The 22,725-nt window shown below is 45.9% G+C and overlaps 1 protein-coding gene across 7 annotated transcripts in view; it reads left to right on the top strand.

Moving 5' to 3' along the window:
- MAP3K3 (mitogen-activated protein kinase kinase kinase 3) overlaps positions 1-22,725 on the top strand; it is a 2,022,699-nt gene that overhangs the window by 55,156 nt on the left and 1,944,818 nt on the right. The gene's annotated exons all lie outside the window — the stretch shown is intronic.

The raw sequence follows: 22,725 nt of genomic DNA, 5'->3' as shown, positions 1-22,725 counted from the left end.
CTTTGACCAGTTAATTCATTTCATCACAGCTATGCGCCATTCCCACAGGGGATAGGATTTGGCTTAACGGCCATAGCTGCAGACTTTGGAACTGGGGAACCAGGTTCAAGTCTCTACTTCAACCCAGCAACCCATGCCATTATAAATTACAATAACTTTTATTTAAGTATTATAAAAAAAAGCCATTGTTATTTGTAATATCAATACATCTAAGTCACGTAAATACAACACATATTGCATTACAAATGCTATACGTGTCACATTTGCGAAAGTTATAACTATTGGCATTGTAAATGACAAAGCTATTAAATTCGCTATTTTCAAAACCAACACAGAAATAACCAATTTGTCATTTACAATACCAATAGCTCAAAATTTCCTAATGCGAGACCTATTGCATTGCAAATGCTTGTTGTCTCATTGAGTTTGTTTAGCTTCTATGGAAACGAGAAAGACTAAACCTGAGGTTACCACTCTACAACACAGGCTACCATACCACATTATTTCTCTCCATAACACATAATCTCACTCTCCATAATTCCTATACACTAAATACCACATAGTTTCTATTCACATAATTTCCCTGCACAACATACCACATAATTCGACTACACACAACGTACATCTACTCCACTCCCCAAAACATTAGTAAAAAAACTTTTACATTTACAACGCCGTAACTATTGAAATTGCGAGACCCATTACATTCCAAATGCTTCTTTGACTACTAGTCGTGTTTGCAGAGTGGTGGAGAAAGGGGGCTCGGCCTCCGACCAGCGCTGAGGACTTATTGGAGGTAGCAGGAGGGGTAGACTACCCGTTCTATTACCTCCAGTAAGTCCCGAACAGCAGGTTTGCTAAATTCACATAGCAGGCCATGCCCCCTTTGCACACCACTCGGCAAACACGCTCCCTTGCGCGCGTTTGGATGAGGATTAAAGTCTCCTTCGATACTGGGGGTCCTTTGGGGATAACTAGCCTACCTGACACCTCCAGTAAGCCCCAGATAGTGGGATTGCTGAGAGGTGGACACAGGCCACGCCCTTTCTCCACCACTCTTCAAATGCATCTCCTGGCACGCTCTTGGTTGGGGATGAAGTCCCCTTGCCTCCTGAGGGTTCCTGGGGGCCAACTAGCCCTCCTGTTATCACTAGTAAGCCCCACACAGCTGGATTTGTGAGAGTGGTCTGCGGCCACGCCCCCTTTTTACACCACTATGCAAATGTGCCTCCTGTTGCACTGTTGCTCGGGAGATGAAGTCCACTTTATTCCTGAAGTCCTCAGGACACAAGAGGACCTCATCGCCCCACCAGCCGTGCGCTAAGAGGGGTGTTCACAGATTGGTGTAAAAAAGGGCGTGGCCTCGGATCACCTCTCAGCAATCCGACTGTGTGGGGCTTACTGGAGGTACCTGGTGGGCTAGTTGGCCCCTAAGGACCCATAAAACTCTATGGGACTTAATCCTCCAACCCAGAACATGCCAGGAGGTGCGTTTGCACAGTGATGCTGGGAGTGGGCTGGGCCTCTGGCGAGATGCCGGCTTTTTAAAAAAAGAAATCGCGGAATTCTGGCCCCGGAGACCCAATTCCCCAGGGCCTTGCCTAATGTTGGGGACCGCAGATGGAACCCCAATGCCCCGCGGTCCCAGTCGGCTCCCCTCCTCCTGTGGGAGCTGGTATTGCTTTTGGACAAGGGGAGCTGCTGACCTGCAGCTCGCTCCAAAAGCAATTCTGCTTTGCTTTGTGCAAAGTAGAGTTTGCAATGACAGGACGCGAGCAATGCTCCCGCCCAGCCACTGCAAACTGCAATGTCCCATGGGTGGGCACTCTGGGACATTGCTGGAGCCAGCCCTGGGTGGTGATGGTCCCCAGGTTTATTGAGGGCTCCATGAGGGGGGCTGTGCGGCCCTCCTCCACTAGATTTAAAGCCCTGGGGAGGTGGTGGTCTCCGGGGGTCTGCTACAGAGCCCCGTATTTAATTTACTGAATACCCCGGGGAGGTGCTGGTCCCCGGGTCACTTCTTTATTTCTATTTAAGCCCTGGGGAGGTGGGGGTGCCCAGCGCTTGGGGGGGGGGCACGAGGCCCCACCCACATAAGCAAATAGATGCCCCAGGGAGGTGGTGGTCCCCGGGGCAGGGTAGGAGGGAGTAGCCCCCCTCACTCATATTTTTCATCAAGCCTTGGGGAGGTGAAGCTACATAAATTGGGATTGCCCCCGGGACCTGACCCACCAGGGGCCTATTAAAATGAAGCATGGGCACCCACGCTTTGTTTTTTAAAATTTTCTCTGTGGGATTCGCGCACCCAGTGCGATTTCTGCAGTTTAAAAAAAAATGCTTTTTGAGGCCCTGGGGGTCCCTGTCCTAGGGGGTCATGGTGTTTTTACCCTGCCCCCTTTTCTTTTTGTTAATCATTTTATTCCCTTTTTTCTTGTGACTCGGTTTTAACGTGTCACATGATGGCTGCCAACACTTCTTGGTTTGGAGTTTTAACAGCCAATCAGAATGAAGCTTGTGATCGGGAGGGTTCGCGAATCTTCCTCGGTCACCAGATTTTGATATCTTTTCATTTTTGAATTTCTCAGGAACTACTGAACGGATTTACACCATTTTAAAACAAAACGCTTTCTGAACCAAGACCTACCTTTTTTCCAACTTTGGTGTAATTCCGTTCAGCAGTTCGGCTGTAGCTTTGTCTAAAGTTTGCTATAGAAATGAACATGGAGAAAACGCGTTTTGGAACCCCCTTTTTTCTCGGCTCCCGCTCGACGAATCCTCCCGAAACTTTCAAGACTGGAGCTGACCTGAGCAAACAATTTGTTTTGAAAATTTCACCAACATTCATCTAACAACGCCAAAGATATTGGCAAAAGAAAAAACACTTTTACTATGGAAATTAGGTCTTAAATATAAGTAGGTTTTATATATATATATATATATATATATATATATATATATATATATATATATATATATATATATATATATATATATATATATATAAAAACGCCATTCACCATGCCCCCTGTTCCTGGAGACCAAATAACGTAGAGCGAAACCACCGTTTAAGTGCTAATCCTTTAGTGCTTTATTAGTGCAAAATCGTGCCAGCAATCTGTCGAGACGCGTTTCGCCTCTCAAAGAGGCTTGATCACATGATGTGTCAACAACATAAATATGAATATATTCAAATGTTTGCTTCTACCTCCCTTCTCTCGTCCATGGCAGCTGGAGCGTGACGCCGGCGAAGCCCACCGGACATAATATAATTGAGGAACGAAGTAGACGCTCACTCAGGGATGGTTTGTCCGCAAAGATTTAATCACCAATTTCACGTTTCAGAGAACCACGTCTCCTTGCTCACACACCTGTCAAAATGTCAACCACCTCTATACATAATGGAATGACGACATAGAAAATGGACAACGGGAAAGATAACATCAATGTAGCTTGTAAAAATGGCAGCCTGAAAGAAAGGAAGTGAAGAAAGTGCTGCAAACCTCATTAAGAAGCTGAACGAGAACAATTTCAATTTGAAATTGACATACACAACGATCAGACAAATCTATTGAATTTCTAGACGTTCTAGTAGAGGTCAAGAACAAAACACTTAATACCAAACTACATAGAAAGGTGACAGCGGGGAACAGTTTAATCCATGCCCTCAACAGCCACCCGGATACCCTTAAATGGAGTATCGCCTATGAGGAACTGCTGAGGGCAAGAAGAAACTGTAGCACTGATGAAGCATACCAGGCATAGAGTACTGATAAAATGGAAAGATTTAGCGAAAGAGGTTATCCAAATTGGGTACTCAAAAGACCTATGAACAAAGCAAAGACAGTTACAAGAGAACAAACCCTGACTGATCCAGTTACCAAGAACGATCAGGAAATAGCTAACAACACACCTAGGGTAATTTTGACACATAACTTGGAATCCAACAAGATTAGAAACATCATAATCAAAAACTGGAAGACTAACGAGTGACCCTGTCATAGGACATAAGCTAGCAAATCGTCCAATGGTAACTTACAGAAAAAAGTAGGAGCCTGAGGTACATTCTAGTGAAAAAGTGACATCAGTAACAGACTCACAGGACCACAACAACATCTGAAGGGATTGAAGAATAATAATTTTTATTTTTTAATATGATTTTGGTTTCGTTGCAAACAATACATAGTGCTCAACAGCACATTAGAAATCACAGGTACATTGGAATGAAGGTGCTGTGGTTCAGATTCTACAGTAATACTGCACATTATCAGCATATACGCAGTAGGCATACATTAAGATAGCATGTGAAACGGTATTCTGTTATGAGTCATGGGAAAAGCATTGAATGGGGTTTGCCTCGTTTACTCCCATGTCTATACCACATTATGTTTGTCAATGACCCCATATCTTGTGGAGATTCTTAGGGCACGCCCTGGCCTTATAGGTGACATTTTCGGTGGCCATGTAAAGGTCCATTTATGTTCTCCACTCCCAGAAGGTTAGCAGTTCGGCGGCTCCCCAGTTTTGGGCCAAGTTTCTTTTGGCTCCACAAGGGCCAGATTACTGAAGAGGAGTTTAGCTCTCGGGACGTCTATCTCAGTTGGTATACCTAGTTGGACATATTTCAGGTCTATCAGGATGGTTTCCCCCAGTATTGCGGTCAGCTCTTCTAATTTAATGGTCCAATATGATCGTATCTTGGGACCGTCCCATAGGGTATGTAGGCACAACCCAGTTTCTGCCCCTCATCGCAAAAACCTTGGAGACTCTGCCACGCCAAGTTTATGTAGACAGGCCCTGTCATAATATGTCCTATGTAAAAAATGTTATTGAATTAACCTTAACCGGGATCTATTAGCAACTTCTCTTGGGTGCATTATGGCTCAACTCACTGCTCCTTCTACCCTTCAGCTTGGTTAAGGAGTTGGGCATATTATTATTAATTGTATTATAAGTCCAGGAAACCGATTTTGTCCTCTATCTCACCCAGTCTTCAGGGTTGCTATTCACGCTGGAGGGAACTGAAGGTATTCAGGGTTCCTTCCTCCAGGAGATCCTCCAGCCTGGAGATCCTCCAGCCTGGAGATCCCGATGGAATCTCACTTTCTGAACCTTTTCAACTTCCCAGTTTCTCTCAGGCATGTTCCAACCTACAGGGGGGTCTCGTGGGTAACTTTTACCTCCCATCCCATCCTCCTCTTCACCCTTTTCCAGGCTTCTAGGATCAACCGAGTTGCTGGCAGCAACTGTATAGAGCCCTTCTCTCTATAGAGATAATGTAAATATGAGATGGACTAGAATTGTGATCTTTCTAGCGTATAAGTGGGGTGGTCACTCGGTGTGTATCCCCAGTCGTTAAAAGCTATTAAGTGAGCAGCCCAATAAAACACCTGTATGTCTGGGAGTGCTATTGCCCATTATATTGATTGCATTTTAGCATCCGCAGTGCCACTCTCTGGTGTCGCTCATACCATAAGAGCGCCCGGACCCCATTTTCTACTCCAATGAATAACTCCTCTGGGATCACATGATATGTATTTTGGAGAATGTAGTGGAGCTTGGGAAGAGTTACCATTTTGTACAGAGCAGCCCTTCCTAGCATTGTTGGGGGAAAAGAGTGCCATCTTTCCACATCTGTGTGGAAGTCTGTCAGTACTCTCCATATATTCCTGTCAGGACTTGTGCCCCTATCCGAGGTCACAAAGAGCCCAAGTATTGGAACCCCTGCTGATCAATGAGTAGATGCTTAGAGAGATCTCGTGCCTCAAGGTGACCCCGTTGGGTAAAACCTAGGCCTATCCCAGTTTGTTTTGCAGCCTATATGCTTGCCATAGTGCTCGAATGTTGTAAATATACTCATTATGGTTACGTTGGGGCGAGTGACATATAATAGTATGGAATCTGCGTATAATGAAATCCGTTCTTCCTCTATCTCTTCTTCCACAATTCGGAAGCCTGTGACGTCCGGGTGTGTCCGATCCACACACGCCAGCGGTTCTAGTGTGACGGCAAACAGCAAGGGGATGAGGAACAACCCTGTCTGAGTCCCCTCCTGATTGGGAATTTCCCTGGTGTCACCTCGTTTACCCATACCTTAGCTACTGTGTTATTTTAGAGCAGTTCTACCCAGGCCAAAAACCTGGGTCCAAAACCCAAATCTCTTCAGGGTTTGTGTTAGAAAGGGCCAGTGGACGGCATTAAATGCCTTTTTGGCACCGAGAGACAACAATATATGAGGATCATCCCTGGTGTGTGTTGACTCTAACCTTTATAAATCCTGAGAAAGTTAAATCTGGTCGACCTCTTTGGTCGTTGTGGATTAGGGAATTGATCACTGGTAGTAACCGTGCAACTGGTATCGTTGCTAGGATCTTCATCTCGGTACTCAAACGCAATATTGGTCAGTAAGAAGTACAGTTTGTTGCAGGCTTTGCAGCTTTATGAATTACCACTAGTGTGGGGCTGCAGAGATCTCTCAAGAGGATCCCTTCTTCCTTGGCCTCTATAGACATTTTAAGAAAGTGGGGACATAGAATCGCTGCATTTCTCTTAAAAACACTCTGCCGGGATTGAGGAAAATTGAATTTTGCCTTGTTATATGTGCCTACGTGTTCCCCATCCTATGTTATATGTGCATGATCGATATGCATGTATCCCCCTATGATCGATTAAAGACGCAATTATAGTTATGTCCAACTCTAGTATGCCAGTATCCAGTTCTCGTGAAAGCAATGAGTATTAGGCCTATGTTGCCACGTTTTACAGTGTGCACGTTAATTCATTGAATTGTCCCCGTTTCTAGGCCTCAAAGGGCCCGGACACCAGATTCAAGCTCCAGTCTCCTGAACCCACTCCGAGGAGCGATGCAGCCCCCACCTGCATCCCTGACCCTTCACTTACTCCCTGCCGCGCAGCGCGGTGCCCGGCCTGGCTCTGCCTGCCTGTCTGCCAAGAATATGTTATGCCTCTAGTTATCAGTTCAGCTCTCCGTCTTCACATTCCTAAGCTAACGAACCGCATAAACAGCTTCAGCTATAGTCTAGTCTTCCTGTCTCCATGCAAGAGAATTACGGTATTAATATTCATAGAAGATACATAGCACAAGCAATACATGTAGAATATATGCATGCACCAGTCTTAGTGTCCAGTAGCCTTTGCCCTGATAACTTCTAGATTCTATCAACATGTACTCCAAACACCAGATACCAGATATGCTATAGGTACATGTCGTCCTGACACCGCAGACTTTCGTCTCCTCTTCTAGTACAGAAGTCAGAGCCCCCAGTTCTCCCCGGTAACACGTCATGGCCCGTTTGCGCGCACCACTAGGTTAAAGGTCCCAGCTGCTCAGGTAGCCCCCTCCATGTTTCCGCCCATTCATGACACTTCTGTGACGTTCTCATCACATGTCTACGTGCACGCCCTGTGCACGACTTCTTTTCACGCCCATGTGTTCTTATCTTACGTTTGTCACTAGTTACGCCTACTGTATGCAATGTAATTCTAATGTTTTACTATATATACCTTGTACTGTTGATGAAACGTTGCAGCTGCCTCTCTATTTTATTTCAGGCTGTCCCGATCCTGTCCCTTCCCTTTTGCCTGAATAAAGCCCGTTCGACTCAGATTCCTCGGATCCTGCCTCTTATTTATTGAGCTATCTGTTATTATTAATGTATTCAAAAATAGTACCGGTATTTAATTATTTATTTACCACAGAAATGGCGCCCGAACAGGGACGTGCCCTTTCCCCACGCGCTGGCGATGTAACGCAGGCCCCCTGACCCTCTGCAGCCGTGACGGAACTCTACCGTGCACGTGCAGATATTTCTGCTTCAAGTCTCCCTCAGGCCCACGGAGGAGACGGAGACTGCGGTCCGGCATCCAGACGAGGCGGTGTGGAATGCGGTTCGTCCCGACCAGAGCCCAAGCCGAGAGAGCAAGGTCCGAGGTATCCGGAGGCCCACCTGTTTCTGAGGTCCGAAATCCGAAGTTCGTAGTCCGACGTCGTAGCAGTCCAGTCCAGTCCGAGGCCTTCCAGTTTCTGCTTCCCGGTGAGTACCGTTGCGGGGGAAGTATCTAGACAGGATCATTAGTTTGTTCCTGGTCCGATGGGTTTGGGTACACAGATCCAGTCCGACGTGTCCACCTAGGTGGATACGGTATGACGTGTCTCTTTATGAGACCGGTATGTTCTGTACTGTTTTAGCAGTGCATCCAGTAATTCTAGTAAGTCCGTTCTCGAGAAATTCAAGTACTATGTTTTCAGTGTATCAGGTAGTATTCTGTTCAAACTGTCATTAATGTATTTCTATGTCGTGGTATGAGTGATTTGTTTGCCATTTCATTACTGTGATTATTGTGTATTGTGTTCCAAGTATAAATTCAGTCATGCCTCTGTTCTCGAAATTAGGTCAGATAAAAACCAGAAAAGGGTTACTCGAAGAAGCAGTTCCTGTCCCTCCTAGGGACAGTCCTGGACATTTCATGTATCACAAGCATGGCTTAGATGCCATATTATATCTAGACTTATGGGCGGATTACACGAAAGATCTTGAAGAGAAATATAGATGGCCTGTATCAGGTACATGGGATGCCGAGTGCATCATGCGAGTAGAAGAAGCATTATGGAAAAAGAAAGCCAGACAGTCCCAGAAAGATGCCATCGAGTTATGGCGCAAAGAATCTCATAAAAGAACCGAAAAAGAATTCAGGAAAGCAGAGTTAAGTAGGGAATCCGCAGAAAAAGCCCAAGAAAGGGAATTAATTGAAGAAGGTGAACGAGTTAGAGCAGAACAGTCAGACAGACAGAGAAATGCCCTTATTAAAGGTATGTATCCCCTTCTTGCCGAGGGCTTGCCGAAGGCAACCCCGGAAGCACCCTGTAATTTACCGCCACCATTGGTCCCGATTAAGCTACGTCATAAACCGACCGCAGCTGAAATTTTTCTCTCGTCCTACTTGGACGACACAGTCCCAGAATATGCAAATCATATTCCGCCCGTTCACCCGCAGCATCCTGTAAATAATGTAATTCCTGTTCCTCCAGCCACTGGTCCCGGGGGTCAAGTTAATGTGCCAGTGCCCCCGGACCAGCCCACAGTAAATGTACCCGCTTTGCCAGTCACTCTGCCAGCCCGTACAGTATTAACTGACGATTCTAGTTCAGGAGCAGTGGGAGGAGGTGCTCCTATCACCCCGCCTCAAGTAAGACGACTGACGTCGCGAGACGCAGCGTTACAGCGTACGCCAAAACTAGCTACATACGCAGACCTCAAGAGACTTCTTACCGACTGTATATATGATCCAGTCCCAGGCGAAGATCACATGGTATTATATTCAGTACGTTTAAGACGGGTTGCCAACTTTCTGGTCACCCTGCCCGACATGAAGGAACATCTAGACAGAATATATTGTTTTGTCCGTACAGGAGAGAATCCAGGGAGTATTCACGAAGCTATGGCACACAGAAAAGTCGAGACTCAACATATGATTTTACAGTTCTTGATTAACTGTTTAATAAGAGAGCAAGATTATCCTGATAAAGATAAAGACGAGATGAAAGGTCTGACTAAGTGGAGTGACAATATAGCCGAGGGAAAACACAAGACACAAGGTAGTGTAGAAAGTATGTACAAGAAAATTCGTAAGGAAATTATAAGTATACACCAGAAAGAAGAAGCAAAAAGAGCAACCGAGAAAGAGAATGACTCTTCAAGTGAAGAGGTAGACAGCGAGAATCCCTCCAGAATAGCGTATGTAGGTAGAACTAGACTTTCCGACCGACATTCACGCCTAGATTACAAGAAAGTTTTTCCTCCTCCAGTACCAGAACAGTGTTCTCTTGAACAAGTATTCCAGGCCACCGACCAAATTCTGAAATCACGAATAGGTTATAGTGAGCCTAGTACCATGCATGAACAAGAACCAGCCCGATCAGCAGTCCGATGGACTAGTGATTCCACCACGTTTCCAGATGAAATAGTGGCCCAAACGTTTCTGAAACTGCCCCCAGCCGAGCAGCATCTGGTGGGTACATATATGATCCAACACCTCATTACATTGTATGAGGGTCAGCATTCTGATCCAGGTCCTCTACATGATGTACTGAACGAGTTACTCCTAAACAGATGGAAAGGTCTAGGTACCGATTTAATTAGTGTTATACTAGAACAGCGCCACAAATACAGAACGTTTCTGAATCCACATTTTGTTCCCGTTCCACCCCCAGAAAGAAAATCATTCTACATAGACAGACAGAATCCGTTGCGAGAAGTACATCCAGTTAAGGGAGAGGGGGGTGATCTAGAACGAGTATTTGTATACACCCCTATCACGAAAATAGAACTTCTTGAAATGAAAAAGTTAATACCTTGTCACGATAAAGATCCAGCAGGGTTCCACCGTGAATTAAAGGACATGCTCCGTATGGGAGAATACACGTATCCTGATATCATTAAAATGTTAAAGGTCCTGTTGCCTGCGGGCATATATGAAAAACTCAAAGAAAAAGAATGGGAGGTGGGAGAGAAAAAGATAGATTGGACCGCATTAGAGACTGAAGATAACACACGAGTCCCAGGTACCGGTCTTGGGGACAAAGCTAAAGCTTTGCCCGAGTTATTGATACAAGTTTTGCCAAGATTACTAGCCACGAAAAAGGAAGACTGGGATGCCATCTCAGCCTGTAAACAGAAACAAGATGAAGATACTAGTGATTTCTATTCTAGATTTGAGAAATGTTTCATTATTAATAGTGGTCTGAAAACAAGTAGTGAATCGTATCCCCATCTTTTTGTTACCAAGCTAGTCGAGAATTCAAGTCCACAAGTTAAAAATCGAGTACTGAAAGTCGAAAGTACCTGGCAAGCTAATACTCCGTCACAGATGCTCCAGATGCTACAGTACCACCAGAACAGAATCAGGGAGGGGCAGGAACACGAAAGGAGACGTATGAAAGACACGAAAATGAAAGTGTTAGTTGCACAGTCTGTTCCGCAAGACAGTCAGAAGAGGGGTACGAATCAAGCCAGTCATCCTGCATCTCCCGTTAAAGGGACCTGCAATTACTGTAAACAGCCAGGTCATTATATAAACGAATGTGCAGTTCTGAAACACAACATAGCTACTGGTAAAACGAAAGAAAGACCACGTCCGCCTAGACAAGAACAAGTTTCACAGACTTCCCAGCTACCGCAGAACGCACAACAGACAGTTACAGTACTGCAGCCTATAGCTGCAACCCAACACGTTACACAGCAGATGTACCAGTATGCACAGTCAGAGTATCCAGATTATCAGCCGTATTCATGAAACAGCCTAGAGAGGGAGGTTGGCTTGCCTCTCATCGAGATTCCTGTAGATCAAGAGGGTCCCTATGTGCACAGTCAAGTATTAGGGAAAGACAGAAAGTTTCTGATTGATACAGGGGCAAGTAGGACTACCATCAGTCATGACGAGGTTCCAGGGGCTCCACTCTCAGGCTCTAGAAATGTTTCCCTTGGATTTTCAGGAAAGCCTATTGTTAATGAAATATCGAAACCAGTTACTCTAGAAGTTGGTCCATTGTCCCGAACTACAGACTTGTTACTCACGAAATCATGTCCAGAAAACCTATTAGGCATTAGGACCCTGAAAGAATTAGGGGCAGTAATATGCTGCTCCCCAGAAGGGGTGCGACTGTTTTTGAGAGATTTTAAAGGTCATTATGTATTACGTGATTTTGATCCAAGATTATTGAATGTACCACAGCATTTATGGGCGCAAGGTCCAACTGATGTAGGTTGTATGCACATCACACCCCATCGTGTTACCCTGAAGAAAGGTGTTGTATTACCACGAATCCGACAGTACAAATTGCCACCTGAGGCTGTAACAGCCTTATCCAAAATTATTGACGAGCTTATTGCTCAAGGAGTAGTTGTAGAAACTGACTCCAATGTATGTAATTCTCCTATCATTCCGATTCTGAAACGTACTGATCCCAATGCACCTCCAGTTTATCGATTAGTGATTGACCTTCGAGAACTTAATAAAGGTATCATACCCCAGTACCCAGTGGTTCCAGATATTTCTTCCCTATTGACAGCCATTGATTCCGAAGCCACGTTCTTCACAGTTATCGATCTCAAGAACGCATTCTTTAGTGTCCCCATTCATCCAGACAGCCAGTTCCTTTTCGGTTTCTGTTTAAATGGAAGAAGCTATAAATTCACACGAGCTCCTCAAGGTTTCACAGAAAGTCCTAGCATTTACAGTCAAGCACTTAAAAGACAACTAGACAATATTCACATGCCAACTGACACTGCCCTGCTCCAGTATGTCGATGATCTATTGATCACAGCCCGTTCTGAACGTGACTGCGAACGTGCGTCACTTACAGTCTTATATTTCCTGGCCGAGATGGGGCACAAGGTGTCCCCGTCCAAATTGCAATTCTGTGTCCAGCAAGTGGTCTACCTAGGACACTTACTGTCCAAGAGGGGTAGGCAGTTGACATCTGACCGTATCCAGTTAATAGCACATCTTCCACAGCCCAAGACTCAAAAGGAGGTACGAGCTTTTATCGGCCTCACTTCTTACTGCAGACAATGGATTCCTCAGTACGCATTTCTAGCCAAGCCACTGATACAGTTAACGACACAGGAGGCAGCCGTATCGACTGTCCTCCCTTGGACCCAAGAACATACATTTGTTTTCAATGAGTTAAAGAAAGCTTTATGTAATGCACCTGTTCTAGCAACACCGAACTACAGTAAGCTTTTTACACTTTTTGTCACTGAACGTGATGGTACTGCATTATCTGTTCTCACACAAGATCAAGCAGGACAATACAAGCCTTGTGCTTATTTTTCTAGCACATTAGATCCAGTGGCCCAGGCTCTGCCTGCGTGCCTTAAGTCAGTTGCAGCCACAGCTCTAGCTATCAGACAAAGTGATTCCATAGTGTTAGGACACTCCCTGACAGTACAAGTTCCACATTCAGTGGAAGTTCTTTTAAACCGAACACAGACTCAGCACTTGACAATTGCACGTTTAACAGGTTATGAACTGACACTGTTCCAACCACACATAGAAATCAGACGCTGCAACATTTTAAATCCCGCTACACTGTTACCTTCAGTTACTTCAAATCCTGCCACACATGACTGTGTGGAAGTTGTTAACACCATGACAAAGCCAAGACAAGACTTGACAGATATTGCATTCCCTGATCCTGACCTGACACTTTATGTGGATGGTTCATGTATGAGAACAAGTACAGGAGAACTAGTAGCCGCGTATGCAGTGACTACTGACACTGAAGTTATAGAAACACATCGTATTGACACCCTGTCTGCTCAAGCAGCAGAGCTCGTCGCTCTGACCCAAGCCTGCATACGAGCTAAGAACCTGAAAGTAAATATATACACAGATTCCCGTTATGCATTCGGAGTCGTACACGACTTTGGAGTACTCTGGCAAGAAAGAGGTTTTATGACTTCTCATGGAACCAAGATTCAGCATGGCCCCCTCATTCAAGCTCTGTTAGATGCAATACATTTACCGACAGCTATCGCTATCATGAAGTGCAAGGCACATACGAAAGTCACTGACATCATTTCCCAGGGTAACGATCTAGCAGATCGAACAGCCAAGCATACAGCTCAGACTCTAGACATTTCAGTTAACCCGACACAGACAGATATTCCAGATCAGACTACTTGTATGACAGTTAAGGACCCTACACAAGACGTAATAGATATACAGTCACATGCCACTCCCGATGAAATCAAGAAATGGTCCGAACAAGGAGGGGTCCAGACAGATCAAGGATGGTTGACGAAGGGAAAAGCCACATGGTTTCTCCCCGACTCTATGGTTCAAGTCATTATTAACACCGCACATAGTCCAGCACACTTAGGAGAAAAAGCCATGTTAGACAGTATTCAGAACCTCTGGTTTAACAAGCATTTACGAGCAGCAGCCAAGCAAAAAGTGCGTACCTGCATGATCTGTTGTCAGTTCAATCCAGGTAAAGGTGTCCCGGTGGAACAAGGTGGGTTCCATCCTCCTGACCACCCTTTTGAAGTCCTCCAGATGGATTATATTCAGATGGAGCGATGTCGAGGTTTCAAGTATGTCCTCGTAGTTGTATGCGCTTTGTCCAGGTGGACAGAAGCATATCCAGTCCCAGATTACACAGCTGCGACCACTGCCAGGCAGTTGGTTCGTGAGTTTTTCCCCCGCTATGGATTGCCTAGGGTCGTGTATTCAGATAACGGCCAGCCATTCTCATCCGAGCTCATGAAACAAGTATCCCTTCTGTTAGGGTACCAGTGGAAGTTCCACTGTGTACGACATCCTGAAGCAGCCGGTCTCGTAGAGAGACATAACCAGACTCTGAAAATCCGAATCGCCAAAGTATGCGCAGAGAAAGGTGTAGATTGGATGGTAGCACTGCCAGTCGCCCTTTTCTATATGAGAATGGTCGCTCACTCCCGTTCAGGTCTGTCCCCTTTCGAGGTAGTGTTCGGTCGTCCCCCAAACATGTGGGGTACACCTAGACCACGTAAAATAACTGATGTTGACAGTAATATGCTGACAGATTACTTGGCCTCCTTGATGTCTGCACTACAATCTTGTCGTTCACAGGTTGCCGCTGCTTTTCCAGACAACACCGAAGTGAAACCGCATGAGGTCATACCAGGCGACCTCGTTTTGATTCGTAATTTTGATCGTTCAAGTCCGCTGGAGCCCCGCTGGACGGAGCCCCGACTTGTCCTACTCACAACAAGGACCGCCGTGAAGATCGAAGGAAGGAAGGGGTGGTTGCATTCCAGTCATGTAAAGAGATTCCATGGACTCAAACCAAAGACATTTCTCAAGGACTGCCCCGTTCTCAAGGACTGCCCAGACATTGAATCTAAACTTCCCCTGTTAGAGAAAACTCCGCAGCAGGAGTATAAAGATAAACTAAGGTCTAGTAAGTCAGCCAGTTTAATTGTCTAAGTCCCTCTCGGGTGAAACGGTTAGACAGGTTCCTGACATGTATGAGATAGACCCACACAGTGAGAGAGTTAGTCAAAACTCTAAGAGAATACGTTATCAAAAGAATCTTCGAAGTAGATGTATTGTTACTCTGTTTTTTCTGATATTTCTGAGTCTTATGGTTACCTGCATAAGTTATGCCTTACATTTATGTTTTCCTATTTCACATGTACATATGTTTTCTAATGTTACAGTAGAGCACACTTTTAGTGACCTGCCTCCTCACGAGTTATCCTATCGTCTTGCCATGCGCAATAATACGTTTATCCGAATGTTACACTATTCACACCAGACCAGCAATGCTACTAATTGTTGGGTGTGTGGTCGACTCCCCCCTTTCCAGACACCGAAGGGAGTTCTGCCACTCTTTCCTTATCCGTTTTCACACAATGGTTCGTGTGGAGCATGGTCCACGTTAACGTCATCCTCAAATGATAGGTCCCTTTTGAACAGAACATGTTTCCCAGACAAGGAAGGTCTTTCCCATAGAACAGGGTTAGATCTAGAAAATGAAGTATATGATCTAGGTAATTATTCCTCGAATTTCATGGTTTTGAATGTTCAGTCCGAGACTACTCCAGATTTGCCTGCTATTTCAGTTCTACCCGTTAAAGGTGAATTATGTGTCAGAAAGAATGGTTCCGCACATGTAGGTCATAGTGATTGTACTACTATGGTCGAGTATAGTGACAGTGGGAAATCTATTTTCAAAGCCTCACGTCATTCTTATTTTGTATGTGGTCAGACCGCATATGTTCGTCTGCCCCTCGATTGGGATGGAACATGTTACATTGCCTTCCTACTGCCACCAGTTTTCCTAGCCCCATCTGATTATCACAGAAACACACATCTAGTACACAGTAGACATAGAAGGGAGACTGAGTCCCCAATTGTCGATCAAACTGAAACTGCCTTAGAACAGTATACAGATTTCAATAAAGGTTTCTTTTTCTTCATAGGTCCTGTCCAGAATAGTAAGTTAATACGTAGGCTAACCAGAACCCTTGAAGCAGTAGTGAATGAGACTACTTCCGCTCTAGGTAACTTAACTGAAGAGCAATCTGCTATGAGATTTGTTGTGCTCCAAAATCGTCTCGTCCTTGACGTCATACTGGCCGATAGGGGAGGAGCTTGTAGAGTCATCGGATCTAGTTGCTGCATTTTCATTCCTAATAACGCACCGTCTGTTTATTCAGCTATAACCAGACTTCATAAAATTGCCCATCAGTTACACCAGAATCCAGGCACCTGGACATGGTCCGGTTGGCTCTGGAGTATAATATCTGCCTGGGGATGGAAAGTATTGTCATTTCTAGGTATAGCAGTAATGACCATATTCAGTTGCTGCCTATGTTTACAATGTGGCCCTGCGATTTGCGGCTTGTGTGCTACCTCTTGTATTCCTAGTCCTAAGTCCCGTTCCAAGACAATTCGAGATGAGCAAATTATGCTATATGAACAGATAGATGGTATCATGAATATTGATGTTTCCTGATGGAAACGTAGGGCACAAGGAGGGAATGAGGAAAATTGAATTTTGCCTTGTTATATGTGCCTACGTGTTCCCCATCCTATGTTATATGTGCATGATCGATATGCATGTATCCCCCTATGATCGATTAAAGACGCAATTATAGTTATGTCCAACTCTAGTATGCCAGTATCCAGTTCTCGTGAAAGCAATGAGTATTAGGCCTATGTTGCCACGTTTTACAGTGTGCACGTTAATTCATTGAATTGTCCCCGTTTCTAGGCCTCAAAGGGCCCGGACACCAGATTCAAGCTCCAGTCTCCTGAACCCACTCCGAGGAGCGATGCAGCCCCCACCTGCATCCCTGACCCTTCACTTACTCCCTGCCGCGCAGCGCGGTGCCCGGCCTGGCTCTGCCTGCCTGTCTGCCAAGAATATGTTATGCCTCTAGTTATCAGTTCAGCTCTCCGTCTTCACATTCCTAAGCTAACGAACCGCATAAACAGCTTCAGCTATAGGCTAGTCTTCCTGTCTCCATGCAAGAGAATTACGGTATTAATATTCATAGAAGATACATAGCACAAGCAATACATGTAGAATATATGCATGCACCAGTCTTAGTGTCCGGTAGCCTTTGCCCTGATAACTTCTAGATTCTATCAACATGTACTCCAAACACCAGATACCAGATATGCTATAGGTACATGTCGTCCTGACACCGCAGACTTTCGTCTCCTCTTCTAGTACAGAAGTCAGAGCCCCCAGTTCTCCCCGGTAACACGTCATGGCCCGTTTGCGCGCACCACTAGGTTAAAGGTCCCAGCTGCTCAGGTAGCCCCCTCCATGTTTCCGCCCATTCATGACACTTCTGTGACGTTCTCATCACATGTCTACGTGCACGCCCTGTGCACGCCTTCTTTTCACGCCCATGTGTTCTTATCTTACATTTGTCACTAGTTACGCCTACTGTATGCAATGTAATTCTAATGTTTTACTATATATACCTTGTACTGTTGATGAAACGTTGCAGCTGCCTCTCTATTTTATTTCAGGCTGTCCCGATCCTGTCCCTTCCCTTTTGCCTGAATAAAGCCCGTTCGACTCAGATTCCTCGGATCCTGCCTCTTATTTATTGAGCTATCTGTAATTATTAATGTATTCAAAAATAGTACCGGTATTTAATTATTTATTTACCACAGGATCCTGTTGGGACCTGGGGTTTCCCTGTTTTTTGTTTGCTAATGGCCGCCTGTAACTCCGGGAGGAACACGTCCTTCTCCATGGCCAAATGATCATCTAGCTACAGGGTGGGTCACTCCCTCCAAGTAGTTTACTATTTGGGGTGTGTCTACTAGTGGACTAGTCCGGTAATAGTCTGCATGGTATAGTGCAAATTTGTTGGCCAAGTCTTGAGTGGTGGTGTAAAACTCATTATTTGCACTCCATATGGTGTGTATCAGTGTGCCTCTGCCTCTTTTCTTTTCAAACATGCAAGCAGTCACTCAGCTTTTTCACCTGCGTCATATCAGTGGTGTTGCGTCTAAACGATCTGGGTTTTTGCTTTGTTTTGCACCAGGGAATGGTAGTCCTTGCGGGTAATCGTTATCTGTCGCATAAAGGAGGGATCTGTCTCCGCTCCAGGTTGTCCATCTAGTTCTATTAGCTTTCTCTCCAGTGATTCCATTTCCCTCACCTCTCACTTTTTTTGTATGCTATGGTGTTTACGTCCTATCTCTCAGCACCCTTTTGTAAGCCTCCCACAGTGTGACAGCCGACGGCACTGAATCATTATTCTCGTTAAAGTATATTTCTATGCCCACCCTACCTTCACAAGCCACTGTCTCATCCCTTAATTCCCAGGCGTTCAGTTTCCATCCCATCCTTGATTTGCGAGTATGTGTTCCGAGTGTTAGCCAGTGTAGTGAATGGTCCTAAAGCCCCCTGGCCAAAAAATCCTCTCATTCTACCTCACCTATCTCTTCCAAAGATGGAGTCCAGCCTGGAGAATACTCTGTGAGTACCTGAGAAGTAGGAGGATTTTCAATTCGACGGATGTCGGAGGTGCCAAAGGTGTGATAGCCCCAAGGTGTTAACAAACCTTGCCAATGGTGGTTCCCTCTGTTGTGCTGGGGCCAGGCCAGAGCGATACACACTATGACTAATCACATTGTTGAAGTCTCCCCCTATAATATTCATGGAGGAGCTTGACTAACAATATTTCGTCTTCTCTATCCAGAGTGTGTTTTTGAAATCTCTGAGGGGCATAGACCCTGACCAGGGTTACATCTCTCTCCGTCCCATACCCCTTTAAACACCAAGTATGTCCGGCCAGGGTTTATCCAAGATTTAACTGCCATAAAGGGGGTTGTTTTCCACTCCTCTAGAGCCGGTTGTAAATCCTGCATGCACTAATGTTTGTTATATGACATTACCATGCCTTCATTCACCACACAAGTTTTTACATTGAAGATTTAACAATGCATACCACTACCACACATTTACATTCACTCCCATATGAAACACCTTCACCACGCAATCTACTACCAGGCATACTTTAACCAAATTGTTTTGTAAGCCCCCTGTCTAGAAATGTACACAGTGAGCCTCGTAAGTGTGTCTCTTTCTCTTTTTTTTTGTCTTCTGTTTTTATTAACGAGAAAGGTCTCCACAATACATTAAAAATTAATTGCAACATCACAGTTCTGATAACGAATTCGAAACATGTCAGATCACGGTACACACAGCTGAAATGAGTCCATCAATAGCATTAGGGTCAAGGCGATAATGGTTCATCACGGGGGGGGGGAGAGGAGGAGGCTCACAAATATTACCACGATATACATTCCATTAATCCCAGACGGCCAACCATTTTTGGGGGCAGCTGCATGCAACACATACAGTGTTCTCCCTAAGTATACTCCAGTCCATGTCTGCTTTCCAGGCTCCCAGTGTAAGCAGCACTGTTGCTCCCCATAACTGGGCAATATTCCTTTTTGCCACCATTTGTCCCAAAGTTGCCCATAGTTTGCCCCTGCTGCTAAGGCCTGTGGGCTCCTACATGTTTAAAAGGCACTGCTTGACTTCCCGACAAATCAATACACCCCACACAGTACTCATGCTCTCGTGTACCTTTCTCCAGTACTCCTGAATCAACTCGCACTCCCATATGATATGCATGAAGGAGCCCTCAAGTCTGCACTGTCTCCTACATAACCCCTTGTGCATCAGTCTGGAACCAGAGATCTATGTTCTGTGTAGAATTTCTCGTTACACCAGACGCAGTCTAGATGAAATAGCAACTTCCCAGGGGGATGACACTGCCTCCTGCCATTCCTCATCATCTAGTTGTAGCCCATCCCTTCCCCATCATTCCCTCAATGAGATGAGGGGGTCCGGTGTATTGTTTGAGTTTTTTGTACGTGGGGGAGATGGCCTTATCTGGTAGTTATCCATGCAGTAGTATGTCTTCGAGGGGTGAGGACTCCAGTGGGGATGACCCTATGGGGAAATTAGCTTGAAGGGTGTGTCTTAACTTGGATATACCTGAACTACTCTGAATCTGCTAGTTCATGTGTCAGTTGAAGTGAGGCGAATGTAAACACCCCATCTGCTCCCCAGAGGTCCCTGATGCATGACAATCCAATTAAATCCCATATGTCAAACCTTTTGACCTCCCAAGGGAGCCCAGTTGTTCACCGTCCCACAGTGGGGTGGCAAGTGTGAGTTTCTCAGCCCAACCTAATTTCCGGTTAATCATGTGCCAGAGCTGTACGGAGTGCTCTGTGGGTCCTGTTAGGGAGTACCTGTTGGGTCTGGAAATAAAGTGGTCTGCTAAAGTTACCCTCTAGGAGTAGCCACCTGTCCATTCTGTAGCCAGGGTCATCCCCAATATGATAGGTGCAGTGGTTTACGGCCGCTAAATGGGCCGCCCAATAGTATTTTTTGATGTCGGGGAGTCCTATGCCCCCTTCGTACCATCCAAGTGTGAGTTTTTGTAGTGCTATTCACGGTCTACCTTCCCATAATAGATCCCTCAGAGTGCTTTCAGTTTTGTTAAAGAACCTGATCTGGACCAGGTCGGGGTAGATCTGCAGGGGGTATAGGAAGCATGGGAGGGTCATCATTTTGAAAAGTGCTGTGCGTCTCAATAATGACAGCGGCAGCATCTTCCAGGTCGCGGCATCGCGTCTGAATCTTTGTAGTGGGCGAAGGAGGAATAGGGGCATAAGGATGTTTGACATCGGCTGTGATAAAAATGGGCAAGTATTTAAATCCTTCTGAGGCGGCTAACATTCGGCAGTGTCGTGGCAGAGAGGGAGGGCTTCCATGTAGAACATATAGCAGCGACTTGCCCCAGTTTATTCTATAACCAGAGTTTCTCCCAAAACTGGTGAAAATATGAAGAACTACTCGCAGTAATTTCTGGGGAGAGGCGAGATATAAAAGGATGTCGTCTGCGCACAGGGAGATACGGTCTTCCCACCCCTCCACCCACTTTAGTCTCCTGATAGAGGGGTCCTGCCGAATCCAGGCCGCCAAAGGCTCGAGAGAAAGAGCGAAGAGTAAGGGTGGGAGTGGGCAGCCCTGTCGAGTTCCAATGCCAAGGGAGAACGTCTCGGAGATCTTATTATTAACTATCACTTGGGCCAGTGCGTCTGTATAGAGGAGCTTCACCCAATCCATAAAGTTCGGGCTGAAGCCAAACTTCTTGCGGACCGCCATTCGATGACCATTCTAGCATATTGAACGTCATTGTGGCATCTAGCGAGACCACCACTGCATCTTCCTGAATAGTAGCCAGTGTGATCCCCTGCGGGCGGGGGGACTCACTCTCCAATACTGGAATGTGGCCTCTGGAGCATGGGTGGGATCATTTTTAAGATGGTAGCCCTCCTGCGTCCACTCTACCAACTACTGAACCACCCCTACCCGATTACACCCTATTGGTTCCGACAGGTGGACTCGGCGTTGGGACAGTTTCTATGGGCGAAAGGCGCTGTACGGGTGGCACTGAGCACCTGCTTCTTGTCGACGTACTATGGAGGGTTGGCAACATCCGACATCCTGTCGTACTACCAGGCATCCCAACTCCTGGTCCTGAACGAATGGTGGTATAGGAACAGGGGGGACCCTGCGTATGCTCTGGAGAGGCACCTTATGGGGTCTGATACTCTACATACCATCCTATACTCGGCCCAGCTGCGGAAGAAGTTGCCACAGGCCACCCATGTAGTGTTTCAGATCTGGAGGCAGGCCTTACGGCGTATGGGATGGTGGGGCACATTAACTTAGGAGACTTCCCTGTGGCAAAATGGACGTTTGCCGGCACTGGCGACACTCCAATCCCCCTCCAGTGTGGGGTTCCTCAGGGCTCATCACTGAGCCCTACTTTGTTTAACATTTATATGGCCCCCCTGGAGGATGTGGTTACCCCCTTTGGGATTAAGGTTATTACGTACGCAGACGACACCCAGCTTGTCGTCTCGCTTTCCCTAGAAAAGGGTAGTACGGAAAACCTGCATAGCTGCCTCTCTGAAATCCCCGCATGGATGTGTGGTCCCGACTTAAATTGAACGGCACAAAGACAGAACTTATGCTTTTAGGCCAGCAAATAACATCTCTTCCTATCTCCATCTGGCCCTCGTGTTTGGGGGATCTCCCCGCATTGAAGAATGAACTTAAAAGCTTAGGGGTGTGGCTTGAGCAGGACCTCTCCTTCAGGACACAAGCAAAGAAGACTGCTGGCACCTGTGTGGGCTTACTTCGCTCAGCCCGTAAGATCCTTCCCTTACTACCGGCACAATCCAGGAAGTTGCTTATTCAAGGTCTAATCCTGTCCAGATTAGACTATAGCAATGCCCTTTTTTTGGCCGCCCCAGAATCAACTATTAATATCCTTCAGAACTCGGCGGCCAGGCTGCTTATAGGTACTCCCCGGAGATCTTCGGCCAAACCTGCACTCAAAGCCCTCCACTGGTTGCCAATCGGGGAAAGGATTAAATTTAAGTCCTTGTGCATCACCCATAAATCCCTTCAGGGCAAGGGGCCCCCTATCCTTGGAAACCTGGTCCACCCCTACAAGGCCACCAGGACTCTGCGCTCTGCTCACGGTAATCTGGCTACAGCACAAAGAGTCAGGAAGGGCCAGACTGGAGGCTCTTGAAAACGTTCCTGTTCCCACAGGACCCGTAAAAAGCCTGTGTTCCCCCCAGTTATCCTTAGTTGTC

The sequence above is a fragment of the Lissotriton helveticus genome, chromosome 5_1 (genome assembly GCF_964261635.1).
Source record: "Lissotriton helveticus chromosome 5_1, aLisHel1.1, whole genome shotgun sequence".
NCBI classification, from domain to species: domain Eukaryota; kingdom Metazoa; phylum Chordata; class Amphibia; order Caudata; family Salamandridae; genus Lissotriton; species Lissotriton helveticus.
This window is presented reverse-complemented; position numbering and strand designations above follow the sequence as displayed.